The sequence below is a fragment of the Mugil cephalus genome, chromosome 12, assembly GCF_022458985.1.
Source record: "Mugil cephalus isolate CIBA_MC_2020 chromosome 12, CIBA_Mcephalus_1.1, whole genome shotgun sequence".
NCBI classification, from domain to species: domain Eukaryota; kingdom Metazoa; phylum Chordata; class Actinopteri; order Mugiliformes; family Mugilidae; genus Mugil; species Mugil cephalus.
The window spans coordinates 12,000,928-12,019,776 of NC_061781.1; positions in this window are offsets into that span (position 1 = coordinate 12,000,928).

Below are 18,849 nucleotides of genomic sequence, written 5' to 3' on the forward strand. Positions count from 1 at the left end.
ATTTTTTGGGTTCCAACTTTCTGGAATCTTCACATGGGATATGCAAACTCAGTGTTTGACTTTAATCCATTGACGTTATCCCAGATAGGATGTCTGATCCATTATGTTCCACTCTGCTGCACATCAGAGGTAAATATTGTACGTTTCACACCAATACACTTTTTTACAGCTTTAGATACTTGATTTGTGTTCATGATAAAAATATATTTAAAAAACAGATAAAGCATAATGTATTGATTTCACCAGATATTTCACAGACTACCTGGCAAAATTTGAATCTACATCTTTTCCAATGTGATGAACTCATTAATGCATAATATACAACAATCGGCCATAATATTATGACCACTGAGGATAAGCGAATAACATATAACCTCTTGCTACAATACAATGTTGAAGACATTTAGACCTGGCATCCATATGGATGCTATATTGACTACCTGACCTGGCCTGCAAATTTCCTAGATCCCAAACTGATATAGTATCTGTGGGATGCACTGGAACAAGCCAGATCCACAGAGGTCCCTCTCATCAACCCGTACTAACAACCACTATTAACAACATGACAGCTGCCAGACACCACAGGACACACTCAGAAGGACCATGTCCATTCTCTGATGAGTCACAACTGTTCTGGAGAAACAAGAGAGAGCTACACAATAGTAGTTCTCTCTTGTTGTAGTGATATCCTCTACAACTGGTTAGAAAGTCATCTCATCTCATCTCATCTCATCTCATCTCATCTCATCTCATCTCATCTCATCTCATCTTGTACTACCATTTATCCTCACTAGAGTCGCGGGGGTTGCTGGAGTCTATCCCAGCTGTCCTGGCTAGAAACTGTTTTCCAAAATTAGTAGGTATAATTGCCAGCACGGCCTCCATTATCCTCTGCTTGTATTATCATAGATAATTTCATTTTACTTATTTTACTCACTTTTTTCTTGGAATTGATATCACGGGTGAACTCTCAGGTTATATTAGTCAACACTGCCATTTCTAACCAGTGAGTAAAAGGTTACAGCAAGCAGCCATGTAGCTTAGCTTAGAGGCAAGAAATAGATGACAGCACCCAGCCTGGTTTCATCCGGTTACAAAATCCGCCTGTCAACAACTTTAAAGTTTAGCGATCAACACAGTGTGTCTTGACTGTTAAATCTAACACTGATTGGTGTATCTGTCATGTTGCATTTCAAGGGCTCATGTAGATTCCTGACTATTCCTATGTTTCATTCCACGTAGAAATTATCTCAGGCTTGAAAACATATGATGGAACAGCACCTGAAGCTTGGACTGGAAAACCGTAGAAAACTGTCAAATGTGTGACAGCTTTGTATGATATCTGCTGGTTATCACCATCTTTTTTATATGTGTGTCCATTTGAGCTCTCCATGCAGACACCACTACTATTTATATGCTTCCTGCAGTAAGAAAACGTGTAAATCATTGTCATCCGTGGTGATTTTTAATATTTGCCTTTGTGGACACACTGTATGCAAGTTGTCAACATGAAGTTTCGTGACTTCAGTTTAATCAAACATAGCATGGTACTTTAGTGAGAGGAGTAGGTGCTTCCTCAGGTCTCCACTCGCTGTCTGCCCACTTTACACTTGCAACCACATCACAGGAAGTTGCTGCTGCCAGCCCAGGACTAGCCTAGCAACTTTACAGTTTTATACTTAAAATACTTGTTTAAAATCGATCTGGTTTCCTTCTTTGCTCTAAGGTTAACCGAGCTAATAGGTTGCTGGTTGAGGCTTTTTATTTACCGTATAGAAACAAGAGTGGCTTCAACTTTCTGACGTAATTCCGCAAGAAAAGGGGTAAGCACACATATTTCCCACAATATTGAACTATTTCAAGGGTTAGTGGTTTGACATCTGGTTCCTTCAACCTCTTGAGTGTTTCTGAGCAAGGCACTGAACCCCAAACTGCTACCACTGAGAAGGCCAGCGCATGTAGATGAAGCATATTAACTTCTCAGGTTAAAGGCATGGCATTCAAGAAGGCTGAATTTAAGGCACGACCGACCTGCTCTGGCGTATAATATGTGAGGACTGACGCTTACGATTGCCACATTTGATTTCTGCACGTGTACAAAGGTTCGCCTTTATCATATTTGAGCGGACATCTGTATGCAAATTTGTGTACCCACATATGCACGAGCATGTGTTTTCCTGTAACTATCAACATTTTGTGGGTGTGCGTGAGTGTGTGTGCGTGTGTCATCCTTCCTTTGAAGATCATAAATACAGGCGTGGCTCCAGGCAGGCCCGCTGCCTATTCAGCGTGGCAGTCGACAATGCTTCAGAAGTGGTCACATTCTCCCATCCATCCATCCCTCCCTTCATCCATCCATCTTTCAGTTCCTCTTGGCCTCAAGAAAGGGCACTATGGCCTTTCAAGCAGACAAGAATCTGATCAGATCAAACCAAACGTGGAGCCTTACGCGTGTACACCAAAAAACCTTCTTCCTCCGTTAGTGTTCATGAAGCTGTCAAGTAGTCAGTTGAGTACTGCTCCTGCTTCTTTCTAGATATGAGCTAAACACACACATGCAGCCTCACAAACACACAACCAAAGGCATACATAACCAGGCATGTGTGCGAAGTACTCACTCACATGCTCGCAGATACACACACAGTACACCAGGCCAGCTGACAAGCCAACCAAAGCATCAGGCCTTCGCTCATTGATGTTTGTTAAAGTTATTAATTTTCTCTGTGAAATAAGAGACCATGGTGGCAGGACAGAGGGAGATGGGTGCCAGCCCCAGAATCTCTCTCTGCTTTCATCTGCTGACACTAGGGCTCTATGGGTCCACAGCCTTTACATGGGCACCGGGGTTACCCACGCATACCCATGGCCCTAACCAACAAAGGCTCTGAGTGGGGCAAACGGAGGATGACACAGATGAAAGAAAATGCTCAAAAGATAAAAAGAAAGAGATGGAAAGGATGTGAAAAATGATTACACAGAAAGGCAGCGAGATAATGAGAGAGGGTGAGAGAGAGTACAAAGAGACTGGGGAAAATTTAACAGGAAATGAGGACTGGGAAAATGAGGGAGTAAGGCGTGAATTAAGAAGATGATAGAATACAGAGGCGGGAGGGGTTGAATGAGTAAGAGATAGTGAATTGCATGGCACATTAGCCGGTAAACAAGTGAGTTTGGGTTGTTTTTCAGTCAGTGGAAGCTAGCGTGTTTGTGGCTTGTGGTAAATTGCTGTAATGGGGGTTAAAGGACGTTATGCTCAAGGTAACAACAGCTGGTGGCTAAAACCACCATCCCTCTTCCTCCTCCTCCTCCTCCTTCTGTCCCTCCACACACTCCACCGTCCAACCCCAGACCACAATAAACACCTAACACTATGTTTTTAGTGCACAAGGCTTCTAAGCATCTGAGTGGTTCTGTCTGAAACCTTGTAAGCCTTAATCTTCCAAGACAAGGGGACAAAGCTTCCTGGATGTGCTGTGCTAAACAGTAGCCTTCACACTTTGTGCCATACATTTTTTTGGCAACAAGTACCACTTGGACAGGGCTAGCAGTTTAGGAGCTAAGCCGTAGCTAACGTGGCAGCCAGTGAAAACCACAATGACCAAATCCGTCTGTCACTGGTCGAGAGTGGCACCAATACTAGTCTTGCTAAAGGCCAGTTCAGTGCAGCATGTTTGGTCAGAGAGTAGACAGAAGGAAAATAAAAGCAGGATGATATAAAAGTGGAGCACGGGCTAAAAGTATCCTGGAGTTAGCGGGCTAGGTTAGCCACCGCATGGCTAAAACAAACAAAGAGCTGCCCAGGGGACTGAAATCGGGTTTGCGTTGCTCACACATGTGCAGAGAGAGAGAAAAACACACATGCACTTAAAACTGAAGCATAAAATGGCACGTAGCCAACGTAACGCTGACAAATGTGGACACAATGAGCAACATTTAATTAAGCATTTATCATCACAAGAGTACAAAAATACAATCTTTCACGACACACACACAGATACACGCTGCTTCTCAGAAGATTCCAGTCCGATATATCGCCTCATGGGGAAGAGTCAACCACAGCAGAATGAAACACAGGCAAATGAATACCTTAAGTTCCTTGCGGTCATAGTAAAATCATTTGGATGATTATCTAATTAAAAATTTGAAAAACAAGCACCGAACACTGCTAGCCGCTGCAAATGGAAAATCACATTTCAGAGTTTCTCTGATCCTTATAATTTCACTTGAAAGGCATATTTATTAATTACATATGGGTGCACTAAAAATAAGCCTTGAGGGCCAAGTGAGACTAGATTGGAGACTTGCATGAAGATTGTTGACAAAGGTTTGAGACAAATTTGTATGAAGTGTCCTAATAACAAGTTCAGGAGTTTGGTAATGCCAACAATAACGGAGACTAGTGCTCCTGCTGTACTCTGTCCATGTCAAATGAGGGTTTTTTTTCCTCCTCCCTCTCCCTATCCTTCTCTCTCTCCCCTGAGTATGTGCCACATCTGTGGGCTCTGTGGTGATGTTTCTCTGCTCAGAATGGATTCACCAGCTCAAAAACGTCCTTATTATATTTATATTTTACTACACCACTAGAAAACCATGCCAGCTGGGCTGCAGAACTCTGGGCAGAAAAAGGGAGAGAGAGCAAAAGGGGGGAGGAGGGCAAGTGAGAAAGAGAGGGAGGAGTGAAAGATGGAGAAAAATGGAAAGAAGCAAACAACAAGCAGGAAGGAAACATAGATAAAAAAAAAGGTATAGACAAGAAGGAAGAACAGATAGAAGAGAAAATGACAGGAAGTAACAGACATCTCAAAATAGTCTGTCACAATATGAGTGCTCCAAGGTGACTGCAAAAATAGGCAGACAAATAAATAGACGGACGAGAGAGCTGTGTTTTTAAGTCAGTTTTCAAGAGAGTAAAGTTACCCCTTGCTCCGATACGTACTCACGTTCACACACACACACACACACACACACACACACACACACACACACACACACACTCATACAGACACTAACCGAAATCAGAGACAAACAGAGTACCCTCTGATGATTGGAGCTGGAAGAGAGACAGAAGGACGTGGCTTTGAGAGAACTCAGGGAGGGAGAGTTGATGAGAGACATGGAAGAGAGAAAGTTCACAGATGAGGAGAGAGGAGGTCAAGAGAGGGTAAGTAGGATGACAGAAAGATTTGGATGAGTGGAGCGAGGGGAGGGAAACAATATGAAGGACAAGAAATCCAGAAAAAGTACAGTCAAACAGGACAAGAAAGACCAAGATTTAATGTCGTATGGAGGTATGTACAGAAAGTGATCAGAAAGCTGCTTGTTTACATAGTAAGTCACAGAAAGGTAATTTAGCTTTGTCAAAAGTGTTATCAACATATATCGCTCAAAAAAAAACAAAAGACGGTCACCTGGTTCCTGATGTCCATTATCTGTTATATCACTGTGGGCAGCCATGTCAGTACATATAGCACACAGACCTCGGGCTGGGCTTTGGTGAGGAGACGTCTATGATGTTGTAGATGTCTAAGGCAAACATCAATTCCTTGCCCAGATTTGAACTAAGGTACCTGTTGTTTAAACTGACCAAGAAAACGTTGCCACTGGTGTTGGATAGATCAATGTTTTCAGTTTCAAACCACATTATTATTAGTATTATCTAGCTTTAAAGTGGGCCGGTGTTTATATATTTACTCTGATATGCATACTAAAGTATGGTGCACGCCTCCACCTGATCTCCAGGTGGGGAGAATGACAAGAATAGGGGGGCCAGAATTGTACTTTGTGGAACCCCTGTCATGCAATGTGACTGAGATCCTAAGGATAGATTGTATGTCATGCACATCAATAAAATGCAGCGTTTGAAATTACCAAACCTTCAAGGTTCAACAGGATGTTCTGGTTAAATTACAAATTCAGGGGTATGAGGACAGAAGACAATGAGTTTTTTTTTCTATTTTCTACAATGACAGCTGCCTCCGGAAAGTGATGTACATTGAGTCCGGTATAGTGGCAGGAAAAGAAGATCTCTGATTTCAGCCTGTCATGATGTCATAATACGATCAAAGTCAAAAGATAATCAACAAATCTGTTGATTGCCCTACCCCTACTGTTATCTACCCAAATAGATGCTACTGTAACATGCAGCCACCAACTAATAAGGCTAATGGTTTACACTTTCGCTCAATCTATATGCAATCAGTAATCTAACACCGATCCTTATATCTGTAAACATATCTCTCCTGATCCAAAATCCATGGTTAAAAACCATCTAATGGATAACAGTCCCACAAAAACCTCAGGGACAAATATTTGAACATCTGTTGCCATCAACATCAACATGTTATTCTGGAGAGAAAACAGATTTGCTGCGGTTTCCTTTGAAGAAACATTCGAGTTTTATTCTGGATTCTATTTTCCACCCTTAATGCCCTGTCACCAGCTTCCAATTGGTCATTAGAAAAATACGTCACACATCTCAATGTTATCTACGCAAATAAATGCTAACGCCTTAATATTAGGATAAGGACTAGACTGAACTAAATCTATGACCTTGAATAATTGTTGGTGGATTAAAAGCTATGGGTCTGATGCTAACACTGAATTAGAACTGAAAGAAATCCCTCAAGTCTTGCTGCACGAAAAAGGTATTTATAGAAATCTACATTCAGATTCTTTCCCATGAGGCAGGGAACAGCTACCAAGGAAGGAAACTGTGACACTGGAACAATTTTATTGAATAAACGGCAGGATTAATCAAGATTGTTATCAAAAGGAAGTGATACTGGCTACTCCCAATAAAACTAAAACCACAGCAACCGCAGTGTCTACTGCGAGAGGAGTTTTTATGAACCACACTGAAACACCCTCTACAATAAAAACAATTAAGTGTTTTTAAACCCTCTTCCTCTGTTTGGGGGGTCAAACCATTCAGTCTGGCATGGATTAGTTTAGGAAATTCACTTTAATGTTGGAATCACATTCAGTAAGGCAACACTTTTCACACAGTTACAAAGTATTCAGTATCAAGAAAGGAAAGACGGAAATTCTAAACTGATGTGCCTTAGTAGATTCAGATTTTCAGAAGTCTGAAAATAATGTCAAATCCAGGAGAATCAGGCATAAAAGTTTCACACATTTGAAACTAAAATATCCCACAATATTCATAAACTAGACATGTGCTTTTTGAGTTTGTGTGCATCTATCACGCATAAAGTTTCAGCATGAGTAAAAGTGAAAGAAAAGACGCTGATTGAGAGGTAGACAATGAACAAAATATCAAGTCACACGGGCAGAGAGAATGGAAAGCCTCAAAGGTGAGATAAAGGAAGTCGCAAGTAGAAGACACCAACAAAAAAGACAACACGAAAGGACGAAGATGGGAGATCGTAAGGAGGGAAAGCGACCGAGAGAAAGCAAACGAAAGAGATGGATTGCTATGAAGACTGGTACTGATCAGTAGCTCTTTTTGTGATGCGGCTTCCAGCTTCCAGCCCACCGATTGGTCAGCTGCCTAACTCGGAACATGCGTTCCCACAATCCCTCAGCACCACTTCAATCCCACCACACTGGTTTACCACTCTGCGGCTCAAAACAGTGCCTGCTGGCATGGGCAACATATCAATAAATTCATTACACATTTATACTTAAATATTTATACTGCAGCAGTGTGTTTTGCACAGAGATGGTATTTATATATGTGTGTGTATGTGTCCGTGTGTCTATGTGTGCTCGTATTTATAGCGCAGGGTCACACCGTAGCTCTGTGCTGCGGTGAGACAGATGTCTGGGTCGGGGGGTGGGGGTAGTAACAGAGAACAAGTAGGAAGACTGAGGGGCAGGCATTTAACCGGTGAGTATAATGCATGAAGAACTAAGCACTGCAAGACAACAAGAGGAGATGAGGACATAAAGGGATTGCACATACTATTTAAATGGTAAAGTGGATAAAGAACTAGAAAGTGTTTGATAACAATCCATATTGCTGATACTTCAAAACAGTGCAAGAACCCTGATAGTACGAATTCTTTCATTCGTACTATCAGCCCCACCCTCACTGCCTTGTGCACGGACAGAGAAATATTTATTCTGTGAACAGAAAGAGACCAGGGAAATTACATGGTGTTATATTGTTCAACTGTTTATTGAACAAAGACATTCCCATTCAGAGGCCCTTTTAGATACTTCACTATTGTTTGTATGACTACAATGGTTTTTATAGACCATTCAAAACGCCAGCGTAAGTCTACGTGCCATCTAGAACATGGCAAAGAGGGTGAAAAGGCCACAGAGACACCAGCAAGCCCTCTTAGTTTTCTGTTTAAAATTGAACTCCGTATAAGATTTTTTTTTTCTTTGTGCTGAGATTCCTGGTAATAAACAATAACGTTGGTAGTTTTTAAGCAATGATTTTTAAGGTGTCAGGAGAGGAGTGATGAAAGTATTCCAACTTTTACATCATGACAAAAGTTCATTAGGCCAACACGCCAAACCAATATCCCACCGGCTGGACCCCAGAGTTGCACTTGAACACGGCGTACAGACTAAAAACAGCAGCCATTTAGTGTGCACATTCTGTGCCAGTGTGACAGGAAATAACTCTCCACACTAGCAGATGGCAGTAGTCATTCGGAGGGGGAAACCGAAAGAGCTGGCCTCTCCTGATAAAGGTGTGCAGTCCATTTTCAGTTTCTTCATTCCAGGTGGAAGATCAGAATGGTCTTTCTCACCGACCGGGCATTCAAAGCCACCGTCAAGGGTCCAACTTGAGGTAACAGTGCAGGACATTCTGCAAAAAGGCATGGACGCTTAAGAAGACCCCGACAGCAGCCAACGGTCAACCGTGCGTCAAGAACATTCATTCATCTGGATAGCTCCCTTGTGTTTATAAAGAACCACCTAAGATATAAGACGTTTATTTATCCCACGTATCGGAAATTACCTTGTCACAGTAGTGCAGAAATAGTATCAGAATATATACAAGAAGCAATAAAAGACAGTATCACATATAAACGCAATCACAGTTATCTCATTTTAACATTAACTTTACATTTAGAGCAACAAACTATACATTTTCCACATTTCAGTTTTTGTTTTATATTCGGACTGAATTGGAAATCACTGGACGTGAGGCACACTACACACTACTATACCACTACAAGCAGGATACAACTTAGGTTCAGCACATGGAGGTAAAGTTTCCATTCGGAATTTCTGTAGTAACTTTCTGTTGTGGTTCTTTCTTCAAGGTTGTGCCGGTTCAGTGTTATGAGAAGTAAGCCAGTTTAACCAAACGTTTATGAGGAATGAGGCTAACCTTTGCCTCTACCAGTGGGAAATTGTCGGGGAGAGCTAGATGCGTTGACTTGTTTACGCAGGTTTTACGTAGGTTTACGCATTGAGCCGCTGAAAGGAGTATCTGTGTCTATTTTTGTAAATGGTCCTGCATTCATATAGTGCTTTTCTACTTCTTGGTACTCAAAGCGCTCTACAGTCACAATTTACCCACTCGTTCACACATTCACACATTCACACCAGCGCATGTAATGGGGATCGAACTGCTAAGCCTCTGCATACAGAGGCCTTACTGTCCCCTGGTGTGTGGACAACCCACTCTGCCTACTGAGACACAGTCCATGCGAAGGCCCATTTGGGATTGGGTATGTGGGCATTTATCCTCACTTTCTGAACCACCTTCAAACGGATCCTGCCACAAGTTACTGATTGCATTTGTGATGGTTAATGACAAGATAAGAACTAAGAAAGGCCACATGTCAATAAATGCATGTGTGAGGATTAAAATGTGCTACAAAGAGTTTATCATATTCCCTCATTTATGTGGCCTAGTGATCTCTTACCTAAACTCCCCGCAAATCTTATCTGAGCTAGTTGGAGACGGGAAACAACTTGGACCTCGAATATTTTACCCACGCCAGTAGTCAGCCTCTGTCTTCTCTCATGCTTCGGTTCAAAAACATGTCCGAGTGGCACACATACAGAGGCCTCACTGAAAATAACACCCCAGTCTACAACGTCTTCATTTGACTTCATTCACCATCAACAGCGTCATTTTACCTTACCATAATTATACCTCAACCATTGCCCAGCACCAACATCTGCACTCTATTTCCATCACGCATGTCAACATTACAATTACATTGTCAATGAACCATCCAAATATCCATCTCGGTATCAATTAACACATCTGTATCATATAAGATTTTTATTGTGCTAACACCTGGAAATGATACATTTCTTCTAGTTCAGATTTTTCTCCTTTAAATCAAACACGGTTAACTATTTTGGAGCTTAAATATAGTATAGGTCTAGGAAACCTTGGGAACCCTATTGTGGTCCAATTTTTGTCTGATCAGACGAAGTACAGTCACAGCATTATAATGTGTGCAGCCAAATATGGCGATACCACAAAATGGAAAAAGAAATTAACATACTGTAGCTGCTGCAGTGAACCGCAGAGCCTTCTAGTTTGTGATCAGAAACATGAACTTTTAACATCCATTTAAAGAAATGTCATCCTGATGTATCCCGTAACAAAAAACATTGCATAGATTTATTTGGTCGTTATTCGATTAAGACTTGCATCATAAAAACTCCCTCAAAAATGTCCCTTAAATCAATCATGTTTACACAATTCGAGAGGAGACTTAACTGAATGCGTTCTTTCGCAATGTTCAGTCTTATGAGAAGCAAGCAATTTGGAAAACGGAAGAAAAAAACACAATGCTCCTTGTTAATGAAGCAAAAAACAAAACAACCTACAAACACAATAATTTCTATTCAATGCAAATATACGCTTTTGTGCTAAGTTTCACGCGATGTGCATTTTAAATTGGTGAAAGTGTGCCGCTTTGGCTGTAGCCAACACTTTGACTTGACCGAGAAAGCATCAGTTTTTTGGATGTGTGAGAGAGAAAAGAGCGAGACGATGTGAAAGTAAGAGAGGTTAAAAGAGAGAGACGCAAAACCGGGAGACAGCGACGAACAGACCGAGAAATTAGGGGCTCCACTGACCAGAAGCGTCTCTGACTCAGACAAAGTCAACATCTTTGCTGACATCACTGACCATCAGCTCCATCATTTCAACTTTAAATGCTTTGATGGCCCAAACAACCTTCATTTGTCTGAACCCACAAGAGTTTTACTACTGCCAGAGAGACAGGGGTAGCCCTGTAGCGCTGCAAGAAAAAATAAAAAAGAAGTTTTTTTTTTTTTTCAGCATCCAAACACATTAAAAGGTTTTCAAGTGAAATGATTTCACTCCAGTGCAAAATTCTAGTTTCAGGGTGAAAACATGGTTAAAGCGTAAATGATGAGTTTAAGATCTCAAAAAGACCCTTATTTTTCTCAGCGAGTGTCTATTTAGAGCTGGGTGTTCTGAATAAGAGGACTGTGGGGTGAGATGAGAGAGGTAGACAGTTGACCACAGGCGTCCTGCAGGCACCAGTCAAATATACACAGACTTAATTAACACTTGTAAAAAAGGTAACAAGGCTGACAGCGTGATCCCTGATAGGATTTCATGTATGCTTAAAGAGAACTGCGAAGAATTTGTGACTGATAAACCACCGTAGGTAGAGCAGGACATTTAGGCGTAATAATAGAAGGAAAATAACAAAATGTGATCAGCAAAAACAGAGACAGACCTTTTGGTAATAGCTCGGAATACCGTATGAACTGTACAATATCTGTCACATATCAGTGCCCCATCAAATTTATCAGACTCGTGATGATGTCACACTTTTAGCCCCAACACGCACACACACAATACAAGAGTAAGAGGGATTTTATGGTTTAAGATTGCGGTAATCTGTATGGGGGGTGAAGGCACGTAAGGGGGGAAAAGGGGGGTGTCGGGGTTTCAAACCAGCAGCCTCTAATCCTGACACGCTGCCTCTGCCAATTATAAGGGCTTCAAACACGGCCGGTGGGAGGAAAAAACATGACCAGGGAGACCAGACTAGCGCCGGGGCGTATTTAGCAACATACAGGCAGACTGTAATTACATGTATGGCCAACAGAGAGATTTAATGACTTTTTCCTCCATCTACTGATTGACAAGGCAGAAGGATGGAGAGGGAGGGGGTTATGGGGTGGATAAGGCAACAGGGGATGAGGAGCGTGAGTCTCACTGTTGCTGTTTGCCAGGAAATAATATGGATTTTTTCAAAACCTCACTTCATCAGCGCACTTGCTGTAACATGTAGCGAATCTCACACAGTAAAACATTTGGAGCTTGACCGTGGAACGTCATTCTTGACCCTGACCAAGCAAAGGCCATTCAGACCTGCAGGTCTCAATCAGATGAATGTAACTGTTTTATGACCACGTGACCCACTCTAGCCCACATTATACATACAGATCTGTGATGTAGCCGGTCATATTTGAGTGACTACATATCAAACCCTGTCTTGATTCAAGGATGAAAATTTTTGGGAGTGACTGTAGGGATATTAATATATCTATCTATCTATCTATGATGTACACTCCGCTCCATTCCCATGACTTTGATTTTTAAATATGTTTTTAAATATGTACATTGAAATCTAAAAAATACATTGGAAATATCCAATGTATTATTTAAATTTATTATATTAATTTTTTTGGTGCAACAGTAGGGTGGCCATGCAACTGCCTCAAACATATATACCTATATATACCATGCACAGTTAGCTCTTCTACTCATATTGCCGCTTGTGGGATTTCACCTGGGGACTGAATAGGCTCTTGGCCAACTGTGGGGAACCTGACCGAGACAGTGTGTAAAATGCAGCCTAGTGATTGACTGAGCGGCAATAGGAGCGGGTCCTACTGTGTACTGTAGACTAAATTGACAGGTCTCAGCTAGTGCAGCGCTCTGTGTGAAGGTGCACTGTTGAGACAGCTTCTGTATGTGTGTGAGTGAAGTGCTGACTGAAATGTCTTCTGCCCCCATTTATCCCTTCACTAAAACATGTTGGATTCATGTTAATGTGTATTTAATAAAGAAATTTAAATTCATGGGAGAAACCTCCATGGACCCCCAGGGGTCACGGACGGTCTGGGTTCGTATCCTTGTGTGGAGTTTGCAGGTTCTCCCAGTGGGTTCGTCCAAAGACATGCTCATTAGATTCACTGGTGACTCTAAACTGGCCGTAGGTGCGAGTGTGAATGGTTGTCTGTCCTTCTGTGTCAGCTGGGTTCAACTCCAGCCCTCCCATGAAACCACTGAGAAATTAGCTTAGCCCTTTTTACTGCCATTCCCCAGAAGGGAAGGGGTGGGATGAGGACACAGACCCTGGTTCGTGGAGGTGAGGAGGGTGAGGAGGGTAAGGATACAGACCCTGGTGGTCGAGGATACAGGACTGAACCGTGACCCACACACCCACATACAGAATTAATCTACCAAATGGTTTTGCAGGTTCGACCCTGCACATGCAGACTGAACTGAAACCCAAAAACAACAACCTCCTACCTATGGCTCGGACCGAACTACCTACCACATACTGTAGAAGTACGGTGTGAATTTGTTATGCATACAGTTTTTAATCATATACCTTAATTTTTCCCCATTGTAAGTAAGATCTTATTTGAAGGTTGTGCCACTTTGACCAGAATCTACAGGCTGATTTTTACGTTGAAGAATGTCTACAGGCAGGTCAGCAGATATCACATATGATTCACCCTCCTGGTACCCTGGATATCTGATGACCATTCAGTGAATTGTGTCACTTTACCGATAAACAATAATGTGAATCTCACTGTGGATCTAGATTAAGCATATCAGTGGATCAATGAGCAATCTTTAGCCTCTGGGTGCCATGAACTTATCCAAGAGTTGTTAGTGTAGCTCAGTCTGGACCAAAGTGACAGATGATCATGACAGCCATGCCACTGGCTTGGAACGAGAAAGAAAAGCTAAATAGTGCGGCTCGCTTCGATTATAAACCCCAGCAGTTAGAGGAAGTCATGAGCCACAAAAGAGCAGTTTTCCATTCAGGATACAAATGAAGCATGAAATCTAAAAAAAAAAAAAAAAATCAATAAATGTTACTGTTAAAAAATAGGATACGTCACTTGCTACAATAAAAAGCCTTTTTTACATCCTTCTCCAAGATGAATTGATCCCAACGCTGGTGAAGACGATTAATTTGGATTTAGAAATAGAGTCACAATTTAGGAATTGTGTTAAAATATTTTTATCATAAAGTCCTTTCGTGAAATTTCTGCAGCACATAAGGTGTATGTGTCTCTCTGGGATATCCAGCAAACAAATCGATTCTAGCTGTTTTAATAAAACGGTTAATTCCCACATCTAACATCAAAAGTTAGTTATGCCTAATCATTTGAGGGCCACAGAAACATCATGTTTTCATATGTTGTTTGTAGATAGCGTGCTGCTCTTGTTTACTCCCTCGCAAGTATCTTACATCATTACAACCGCAGCAACATAATAACAGCGTGCACTGCAGGCGCACACACACAAACAGACATCCACACACACACACACCTCATCCCATCCTTTCATCGCACACCACATTCACACTTCCCGTAAAGGCCTGGCTTCCTAACGATGGGTCTGAACCCAAGATGGGTCAGAGCCCTATTTCCGGTGGGTTGCCACATGATAAAGAGTCCTTATTGTTTAATGGGCTTGCATCACACGCTATACAGTACGTCTCGTCTGTCTTTGAAAGGCAGAGGATGTGAAAGAAATTGCGGAAACATCCTCTTTTATTGGTGATACATTTTTCCAACCCTTCATCTGTCTTTCAAAAAAAAAAATCCACCCTCGAGCTTTGATTTCTTCTTTCAAACGTCTTTCTCGCCAAACATATGACCGCATCCAGTTACCATGGAGATGACTACATCACTGTTGATCACCTTCGGTTTGGGTGTATTGACCATGTTTGTACACAGCTCACTTGTTGTCCAAAAAGTATTTAAATATCCCAGTGCATTGTTCATGCCAAGCACAGACTTTGAAATAGACAAGGTTCAGTTTATCTTTAGAGCTTTTTTGTGAATGAACGGGAATAATATTTCAGCTAGTAACATTTTCAAGCAAAGAAGAAATCCCCCTTCTGAATCACTCTATTGGTGAAAGATGAATTAGAAACGTCCTTGTTTTTACAGTAAAAGAAAAGAAGAAGTTTATAACACCTCAAGGTCAGATATAGTTAACTGACTTGCTGCATCGGCGCACGTCACTCATCTGTTGCTTAATTTACTCCAAACATTTCATACCTTCTAAAAAGATAAAGCTGTCACAGTTCTTATCTATAATGCTCCACATTCCCAGGCCCCCTGAATTACCCAACATGCTCTCTGAACTCTTTCAAAACAGAGCAGCGTTTAGCTATTGGACATGCCAATCAGGCACAACATTATGACCACTGAGGAGAAGTGCAATACGTTGACCATCTTGTGACAATGCAATGTGTTTTTGGGAAACGTTTGGACCCGGCATTCATGTGGATGTATCACACAGACGAGGCACCTCCACCCCATAGCAATGACACTCCTTACACACACACACACACACACACACACACACACACACACACCCTCTCTCTCTCTCCTCCTTCTACTCCTCACACAATATTAGGAAGGTGGTCATAATGTTATGCCTGATTGGTGTATGTAGCTAATGTTAGCGACATAGGTTAGGTAGCCTTGAATATTAGTCACCATACTTTTAATATGATGTCTTAAATTGCATCTGATTGAAGGATAATCACAGAAGACTCTATTACATGGAATGGACACACAACACCTAACAGCCTCAGTGATATTATCATTTATAATCAGTTGTACTTAGGCTGTGATGCACCAAGTGACTACTGTGACCTGTAGTCAGCTTTCCTTTTCATTGGTTCTTTGATTATTTCTTAGTGTACTTGGTGTGTCCTGTATCTTTGAGATTTTAATCATGAAAAATTGTTTCGTTGAGGAGCTTGTTACTTAACAACAAAACTTTGCATTGCACCATTAAAATAACACACAAAGCATTCAGCATATACTGATTATTGTTCCCACCATATCTCACTGTTCTACTATCAGTAATAGATCTGTTAACTTAAACACTAACACAGGATGCCAGGGCAGCGTCTCTGCATGCACATACGTCCTTCCTCTCTCTCTCTTTCTCTCTCTCTTTCTTTCTCTCTCTCTCTCTTTCACACACACACACACACACACACACACACACACACACACACACACTTACATACATCTTGCTCCCAGCAGATGTTTTGTCCACCGCTGCCTTCCCAGAAACCCACAAGTGAGCGTATTTTCCCGCCGCAGGGTCGGGGAGCAGAACCACTGAAGAAGACCGCTGCACCCCAACATAAAACAAAACACCAGAGGGAAAAAAATGTCCAGAAAACCGTTCAAAAAGCTAAGGAAGGGAAAAAAGCAAAGGATTTTCTAATCCATCCTTTATTGAGGTGGCTGGTTTTCGGCAGCGCAACCTTTTTTATGTGTGAGAAGGCTGGCCTGTAATTTGGGTAGCCACGGCGACCAGAGGGACTTGTAATAAAACGAGACTCTATTCTGGGATGCTCTGTAATAATGGATGCCACCATCCACTCCTCTTGTTAGAGATGGATGGATGGATGGATGGATGGATGGATGGATGGATGGATGGATGGATGGATGGATGGATGGTAGCATCACATATGAACGGACTGAAAGACAGATGGGCTAATGATGGACATGAACCACGTCTGAATTGAACCAAAAGTCCTGTCTAAGAAATCCAAAAGTCCTGAATGGATGGAAATATGGAAATATGAATGGATAAACGGATACTGTAGATGGCACAAACTAACTCATCCTCTATGAATTCCTCCGGAACTTGCTCACCTCGTTTTCATCAGTACCTGGCTGAACATCAGAGAAGCCATCATGCCCTTCAACACTGTTACAAGTCCATGTGGTTGAACTTCTGCATTCAGACACCTCTCTATAATCTCCACGCCATGTTAACAGTCACCCATTATGCCAAGGCCATAATTAGGAAATCACGTTGGCATATACATCCTGTCATTAGAAGTGTCTATTGCTATTGCATTGTAATTACATTTTAGTAGGTTGTTATTACACCATTTAGAAGCTGTCCGTCTTACCTCAATCTCCTCCTTAATTGGTTATGTTGGTCTGTCCCGCCCCCCGGGTCCGCCCACCTCTTTGAGGGAGCATTCCAGTGGTCTAAGCATTTTAAGCTGGAGAGTATTACAACTGAGTCTAATATGCCACAGAATGAAAGAAATGAAGGAGGAGAAAAAAAATTGGGAAGAGAGAGGGAGGGAAATTGGAAAAAGACAGAACTTGGAAAGAGGAGTAAAAAAAAGTATTGAGGAGACATGAAAGAAGGGAAAAGGGTGAAAAACACAGTTTTCTTGTTGCATGACAGATTCCCTCCCAGCCAACCAAGGCTTGTCCTTTAATACCCAGAAGCCTTCATGTGGCTTCTCAACGATTGCACATGGGGCAAAGCTGACCACATTTCTGCCACGCTGCTTATTATACTGCATTGCTCACACTCTGCATGTGTGTTAGCATGTGTGTGTGTGTGTGTATCAGAGAGAAAGAGAGAGAGAACGGGTGCCGCAAGTACCCATCTACAGTAAATGTGTACACATGTGTGCGTAATCTTGTTGGAAAGCAGCAGCGCTCATGCAGAGAAGCGTTCAATGAGACTTGCACGTCTTAATTTGTCAACATGATAGTGATGGATGGAAGAGAGGAAGCCGAGGACAATGTTTAAAATGTATTGGAGAAACAAAAACATAATAGTTTTCAGAACAGCATTTATATATTACAAGTGTCTAAACAAAAGTAAACCTTTTAAAATTTAAAATCATGTGATCTTGTAGTTCGGTTTAAAAGGGATAGCTTCTAATTGTTGTATTGAACTTGAATATTAATGCAACGGTAAAGGTGGGAATATCAAATCAAAATCTGTAATGTAATTGAGCCGGGTGTCTGTAGAGGTAAGAATAAAATCAGTGGCTACACAAATAAAGTTAAGTAAAAGTCTTAGCGTTAAATTTAGAAAGCAAAAACAAATTAATAGAATTAGTTTGAACAGAAATCCCAAAAGGCAGACTTTAATTGTAAAGTAATTCCTAGGTGATCCCTAGTGCACGTCATCATTCCATTTCATACACATCTTATGACAGACTCACCCACGCAAACACAGGCCCACTGGACACGCCGCATGACTTTTCCACCGCTGTCAAAGGCAGGAATAGAATGAGGAACGGAGACCATGACATAGAACAAAACATGTGTTCCTTTCTGCTGGCCACAAGGACTCCCTTTTTTATGATCTTCGTGACAGGGCTTGTGTACGTAAACATGCACTTAGAAGGAAGCTTCCCAAAACTTCCCATACACCAGATATCTGGAAAATAAAAATCACGTGTTTAATGTATCTAAAGCAAAGCGACGCGGTCATTTCAAAATCATGCCAGGCATTCAAGTACACATAGCGTTACATAGAAAGAATTATTGATCATAAAGAGAAGCATTAGAGACATGTCAAACCAAATTGTTTTTTTATTCAAAAACATTCCATGACATAAGTTAAAAACCCTTAGCTTGTATTATGCAGAGGCTTCACAACATATCCATTCTCTTCAAGGTCTCAACTGAGGATTATTACACAATAAACACATCCTTGTACTGTATAGGTATATGATTTGGGTTTCATGTTACTGTATCCTTACATGTGCTATAAATTAAATATTTAATTTTGCTTATCATCACTCTTTTTTCTGAAGTACTGAAGGTCTGGCTGAATTGTACTTAGCTACTTCAATTTCAAGATTCTGGTGTTGCACGTGT